The 7,422-nt window shown below is 39.7% G+C and overlaps 1 protein-coding gene across 2 annotated transcripts in view; it reads right to left on the bottom strand.

The window, feature by feature from the left end:
* LOC111982691 (liprin-beta-1) overlaps positions 1-6,846 on the bottom strand; it is a 31,108-nt gene extending 24,262 nt beyond the window's left edge. For both annotated transcript variants that reach the window (XM_024014305.2, XM_024014311.2), the window contains exon 1: positions 6,694-6,846. The gene's annotated coding sequence lies outside the window, so the exon portion shown is untranslated. The remainder of the gene's footprint in view (positions 1-6,693) is intronic.
* Between the last annotated feature and the right edge of the window lie 576 nt (positions 6,847-7,422).

Genomic DNA, 7,422 nt, shown 5'->3' with positions numbered 1-7,422 from the left:
TTGCGAACTGTGTGAAGTCCATTTATTCCTAACAAAGACCGTAATTAATTTGCCAGAATAGTACATAATTATGACGAAGGTTGTACAATGTAACAGCAATATTTAGACTTAGGGATGCCATCCGTTAGATAAAATACGGAACGGTTCAGTATTTCACTGAAAGAATAAACGTTTTGTTTTCGAAATTATAGTTTCCGGATTTGACCATATTAAATGACCAAAGGCTCATATTTCTGTGTGTTATGTTATAATTAAGTCTATAATTTGATATTTGATCGAGTAGTCTGACTGAGCGATGGTAGGCAGCAGCAGGCTTGTAAGCATTCATTCAAACAGCACTTTTGAGCGTTTGCCAGCAGCTCTTCGCTGTGCTTCAAGCATTGAGCTGTTTATGACTTCAAGCCTATCAACTCCCGAGATTTGGCTGGAGTAACCGATGTGAAATGGCTAGCTAGTTAGCGGGGTGCGCGCTAATAGCGTTTCAAACTTTACTCGCTCTGAGACTTGGAGTAGTTGTTCCCCTTGCTCTGCAAGGGCCGCTGCTTTTGTGGAGCGATCGGTAACGATGCTTCAAGGGTGGCTGTTGTCGATGTGTTCCTGGTTCGAGCCCAGGTAGGGGCGAGGAGAGGTACGGAAGCTATACTGTTACACTGGCAATACTAAAGTGCCTATAAGAACATCCAATACAAATGGTAGAGAGAGAAATAGTCCTATAATTCCTATAACTACAACCTAAAACTTCTTACCTGGGAATATTGAAGACTCATGTTAAAAGGAACCACATTCTGAGCAAGGAACTTAAACGTTAGCTTTTTTACATGGCACATATTGCACTTTTACTTTCTTCTCAAACACTGTTTTTGCATTATTTAAACCAAATTGAACATGTTTCATTATTTATTTGAGGTAAATTGATTTTATTGATGTATTATATTAAGTTAAAATAAGTGTTCATTCAGTATTGTTGTAATTGTCATTACAAATAAATAAATAATACATTTAATTAAAAAATAAAATAAATAAATAAATAATATAAAAAAAGAAATCGTCCGATTAATCGGTATCGGCTTTTTTGGTCCTCCAATAATCGGTATCGGCATTGAAAAATCATAAATCAGTCAACCTCTAATTTATAATACACTATATCAGGAGCGCTCTGTCAGTCTCAATTCTCATTTTGCCCCAAAAAGTGGCAGACAAATGATTGACACCAAACACATCAGCAAGTGGCCACTCCATAAAGAGCTTAGGGCCAAGGGTTATTTTAACATAATGTGTGGTCTTATGTAAACCAGTCTGAGGCGCTGTGTAATGGGCAGGTCTGTCTCACTGTCTGGAGGTTCTGGTTGCTACGATTGGATAGAGCGTGGGCAGCTGATGGAGTGCAATCAGTACAGCTGCTTCTCTCGTGTTAGTGGGCATGATGATTGTAATCCATACCCAACCCCCCAGTAAGTCGTGACAAACTAACTTACAAAACTCAGTTTTGGATGAGACTGACTTAATGGCCAAAATTATCCTGTAGTCAATGTTGACACTAGAATTGATGTTCCTGACTCCGATACCGATGCCACATATCTGGTTTTAAACAGCCTAAGTTGGTTCTAAGGGGCAGTTTACATTTAAATAATAGCAAGAGAACATGGTCTTTATCTAATATAAAAATTAGGACCTAATGAAATCAACTGAAGCATATCTTTTGAAAGTAGAGCGCAATGGACACAATGGAAAAACAAGTACAATAGTAATGCGTGTCTTTGTTAAAACGGGTAGTGGGAATTAACACCACATAGCCCATCTACTCACAATGACTCACTGAACCAGTAAAGTACCACTTTATGGTGAAGAGCAAAGAGTTTTCCATTTCTGTTATATCACTCAGTGGCTGGCAGATTCACCCAAAGCAAGTTTTAAAACCACAGTCTCCACAGAAAAAGTTATCTATGCAGCCTTGTAAAGTACTCTCTGCCAGTAATGGCAACTCGTCGGCTCTAGGCTACACAGACAGTTCTACTCTGGGTAAGGCATTGAAACTTTCATTCCAGAGCAGTTCAGTGCTCAGTATGAGGTGTCAGTTCAGTAACCGACACTGGCATCTCTGTGACCTGTATGACCAGCACTCCCCCTGGATTCCTTCAAACCTCTTCCAGATGTGCTCTGCCACACACACACACACACAACCAGTCAAAAGTTTGGACACACCTACTCATTCAAGGGTTTTCTTTTCTAAATTGCAAAATAATAGTGAAGACATCAAAACTATAGGGGGAATAAAACAAAGTGTTAAGCAAATCAATATATATTTTATATTTGAGATTCTTCAAAGTAGCCAKCCTTTGCCTTGATGACAGCTTTGTACACTCTAGGCATTCGGTCAACCAGCTTCACCTGGAATTCTTTTCAACAGTCTTGAAAGGAGTTCCCACATATGCTGAGCACTTTTTGGCTGCTTTTCCTTCACCCTGCGGTCCAACTCATCCCAAACCATCTCAATTGAGYTATTGTTTTTTGTTTGGTATACATTTTAAAGTGAAACATCTGATTGTCAGCGTAATTCCATTACCATGGAGTTTCCCCTAATATAATCTCACTTACTCACGGATAACAACCAATCCACTGCACTGCACATTGTGTGCCAACCAATCTGAACAACCAGCAGGTTCTTCTTTTTCAAAGCATCAAAGTCATCAGACAAAACAAAGGTCTACCGCTAGAAAAAAAAGACGTTTCAATCTCCTAGTAAGGTCTTATTATTGAATGTGTGCATTGTAAGCGAGAACTAAACCATTTGGCTCAGGTTTGCCTTTGAAATCATTGGGTAGACATTATATTGGTTTATTTACATAGTTTGACATCAACCAGATGTAGAGATATGGGGGGGAGGGGCGACTCTTACGAAAAGAAAAACACCGCCTGGCCCATTGACAAGCCTCTCTCTCTCTCTCCCACACACACACACACACACACACACAAATAGCTACGTAGCTATAGAGTTCCAGCTGTGCCACAGATGTGTCCTTCAGAACTAAACTAACCTATGCACTTGCCTCCCCTTCAGCTGGTAAGCTGTTGTTTAACAGGGGGCTCAAAGTAGGGTAGAGAATTTAAATACCCCATATGGCACAATGCGTCAGTCATACAAATGAAGAATGTCCTAACAGTAGTACTGGATGTTGGTTTGGTCATACAGCACCTAAAAACACAACATCAGGTGCTTTCAGTCTTCAGTGCCAGGAAGTAAAGCAAAACAAAAACATACAACTACACTAAACGTGCACCAATTCCTGAACAGCATCCAACTATTTCAAACCCCTTGGCTTGTTTGAATGCTTCTTGTCCTTAGATGTCTAATGGTCCTTTTGTCATGTCTGGAGTGAGGTCAGGTTGCAGTAGTAATAGTAGGCTGGGACTTCACCCCTGTGGTCGTGGTGGCCGCAGCTCTGTAGACATGGCACACAAACAGCTCTTTGTCCTGCACAGAGTCACATGGAAAGCCAGGGATAGAGAACACAAGGTACAGCCGTTTTACYCATGTCCCGACTAAATTACAGCCAAAAACACACACTTGGGGGGTGGGGGGAGAAACTACGCAACGTCTCAGGCAGGGCAGAGTACAGGGAGAAAATGCTGTGTTGGACATCTTACTACATGTCTGACTGGCTTTATTGTTCTCTTGGTTGTGGTGACTTGTAGGCCTCAAAGACGCCCTTCCAAACAGACTGGTGTTATTATTCAGCACACTGCCATTCTGAACAGAGCAATAACAAATACACATCATTCCAACTAATAGCCACGCTGAAGAAACTGAATGTCAGTTTAATTATGCATTTCCTATGCATGTCCTGGGGCTAGTCATCATTAGCTGTAGTTATGATGTGCAGATTTTTGACTATGTGCCCATGTAGACTGAAAATMGATTTTGAAGCAGGGTCTGAAAGCTTGGCATGACTGAATACAAATAAGAGAGACAATCATCTCTGAAGTTAGGCTAGGCTATATAGTGAACAAGGCTGCTGGCCAAAGCATCCCTGCACTCGAGATGACCTTCGCCTTGTCCTGTTAGGAAGTCCTTCCTGTCACATGCTTGAGAAATGTCTTCCTTTCAGTCACACTGCCATTTTCCCAGCTACTACTCAGGGCTCTAAGTTGACCTTTTTACAAGGCGCACGTGTGCGGCTAAGTTGAAAAATGTAGGAGCACAATGAAAAATATTTGAGGTTTTAAAGCTTGAATCCTTAATTTCTCAAATAAAATGGTGGTGAATAAATGGTCGCACTGTTGAGCCCTGCTACTACTGGTATGTGACGCAAGCCAAAGATCTTGTCAAAGAGGTTTAGTGTGAACAGAAAGCACATTATTCCAGTCGGGAATTTAAGCTACTGTAAATGRAAATGTGTATAAGAATTCAACAACAAATGCAATGAAAGAAAAAGTCTTAACATTAAAATGTCAAGTACAAGGATCAGGTCTACTCCAGCAATGCCCCAAACTGCTTCACAACATTCTGAGTTTGACCAAGAGCCCAGGAGCTGTCCCACCACTCAGAATACACCACCGCAGGAGTAGTCCTCCTGAAGTATGGATGGAGTGTAGGGAAAGGYAAACGTGTAGGGAAAGTAGGTCTGAATGGTGGAGAACGGCCTCAGGACAAAATCTGGTAGAATGGGTGCAGCTGAAGGAAGGGTTTTTTAAGCTAGATGCTAGACATCTATTACTTCACGTAGCTAGGATAGCTGGGTCTGTCAAATAACTCAGTTGAACACTAGATGAAGGAGCTGTAGGCTAAAATACTTTGCTCTTCACAACAAACTAGGACCAACCCACACTATATCAATGAACTTCACCTCTGCTGGAACTGACTCAACTCTGCCTGAGGGACAWACAACTGACAGAACACACTGCCTGAGGAAAATAAAAATGCTGAAATAGATTAYTTGACATTTCCTTGAAAAACCTTTGCTTCAAAAAGGACAGACACACAGTTGATTGTTTCATTGCTATTAGGTTGGAGGGCACAGTTGTCAACATAAAGCGGTCACTATAGCTCTTAGAAGTCTGGCCTTACGGCTGGACCTGGCTTGGACAACAACTTTCAGCTGGACTTGTGGTGAAGAATATGTTGTCTTGCAGCACTGATACAGATTTCAAAGGATTATCCTTGCCTGATAATGTTGCAGTCATTGGATACACTACTGTACAATACATGTGACTGCATGCTATCCTTTGGACATTTGTCTTTAAAAAATATATATATATCATCTAAAATACAGTAATTGGTCTGAGCGCAGTCGACTGAACCAAGGTCTTTGTCTGAGAGTAAATCCTTTGTTATGCTTTCAGTCCCCCCACCCCACCCAATACACAYAGAGATTGCCAAGAGCCAGGACACAGACAATATCTCAGGAAGGAGCYCTCTTTCCTGGACAACTTAAGACTACAGAGTAATACCAATAAAACTMTGAGCCCTTAAATGTAAGGACACAATGAATGAATTTGACATGGGCTCTAGATAAACAATTTTTACTCACCAATGCAACTGATGTTTTCGTTGTTGAACTAACTTGTCCTTGTCTCCCACAATTGCAATAATGAATCCCCCCTTTATGAATAGGTCTACAGTTAATGAAATTACCTGACCTGAAGGTAACGTTGACCTACCTAKRGGAGGTGTGCATACCATATGCAGTGGTGGAAAAAAGTTCCCAATTGTCATACTTGAGTAAAAGTAAAGATACCTTAATAGAAAATGACTCAACTAAAAGTGAAAGTCACCCAGTATAATCCTACTTGAGTATGTCTAAAAGTATTTGGTTTTAAATATACTTAACCAGAGTACATGTAATTGCTAAAATATACTTAAGTATCAAAAGTGAAAGTATAAATAATTTCATATTCCTTATATTAAGCATAACAGAGGGCACCATTTTATGTACAGATAGCCAGAAGCACACTCGGACATCATTTACGAATGAAGCATGCGTTTAGTGAGTCTGCCACATCAGACGCAGTAGAGATGACCGGGAATGTTCTCTTGATAAGTGTGTGAATTAGACCATTTTACTGTCCTGCTAAGCATTCAACATGTAACGAGTACTTTTGGGTGTCAGGGAAAATGTATGGAGTATAAAGTACATTATTTTCTTTAGGAATGTAGTGAAGTAAAAGTTGTCGGAAATATAAATAGTAAAGTACAGATACCCCCCCCCCCCCAAAAAAAACAACTCCTTAAGTGGTAACGTTACTTTCAAGTATTTTTTCTTATGTACTTTACACCACTGACCAGTATGTAAAAACTTCAGTGATATGCAAAACTTTTTAATATTAGTGATGTTATTGCTCATTGCTACACTGTAACCATAATCACGAGTTGTGGTAAAGGTGAAAATGTATCAAACTGTTGCCCATTCATTGTTTTCCTCAGCTTGCCAAAGCTTTTGCGGTCTCAACTGATTAACGTACTGACAGCTGTGCACAGCAGTTTCGTAAGTCAATGAGAAAATAACTTAACATTTGAGACCAACTTTCTTGTTTTCTATTGTTTTTCAATTTAATAGAAAAACGACTGTTTTTGGCCATATATAATCGATTGGCGCAGACTAAATTTTATCCATACAAACCATACAATTGACGGTCAAAGTACAAAAAAAAACTGGTCCGTTATAACTGAAATACTAAACTTTTTTTWAAACTTACCCAATTCAAAAGGAATAACTTCACAGGCGTCAACTTCTTGAAGGGCGACCTTAACGCTATTCCAAAAGTTCACTTTTCAGTGCTCTCTCGAGCCGTACGCAACACCTTTTGATAGAGCTGCATAGCGAATTCCCAACTTCCACAAGTTTGCCATATATCCCACTGCGCATGCGCCAACCAAGGCCAATCACAGACTACTCCATAGTGTTGCTYTTCAATCAATTTCAACCCGGTGTAGGCAAAATTACTTTTGGTTTAAAAAATTATAATATTTAACCTTTATTTAACTAGGCAAGTCAGTTAAGAACAAATTCTTATTTACAATGACGGKCTAGGAATACTGCCTTGTCCAGGGGCAGACTATTGGTTTTCATTTTGGAGGGAATAAAATAACTAATGGAAAACTGACCATTATACATGAGCCAAATAACATCTATATGGGTGTAAGTTATCTTATTCATGTGTTTTATTTTATTAATATAAATCACATTGAATACCATATCATACTGATATTAATATTATGTTGTTGCTCCACCAAGCTGTCTAGAAAACTGTTGATTATCAGATGTCTGTCTGTCAGGTTTTTACACAAAAACGGTACATTATGAGTGTTGCTCCTTGTCTCTATCTTTGAGCGGCTATGATGTAGGACATCATTTCATCCTTTTAGGTTCTGATAATGATGCTCTCTACGCAACGTAATTTAGCTTGGCGAGCATTCTGCTGTAG

The sequence above is a fragment of the Salvelinus sp. IW2-2015 genome, linkage group LG3, assembly GCF_002910315.2.
Source record: "Salvelinus sp. IW2-2015 linkage group LG3, ASM291031v2, whole genome shotgun sequence".
Classification (NCBI taxonomy): Eukaryota; Metazoa; Chordata; class Actinopteri; order Salmoniformes; family Salmonidae; genus Salvelinus; species Salvelinus sp. IW2-2015.
This window is presented reverse-complemented; position numbering and strand designations above follow the sequence as displayed.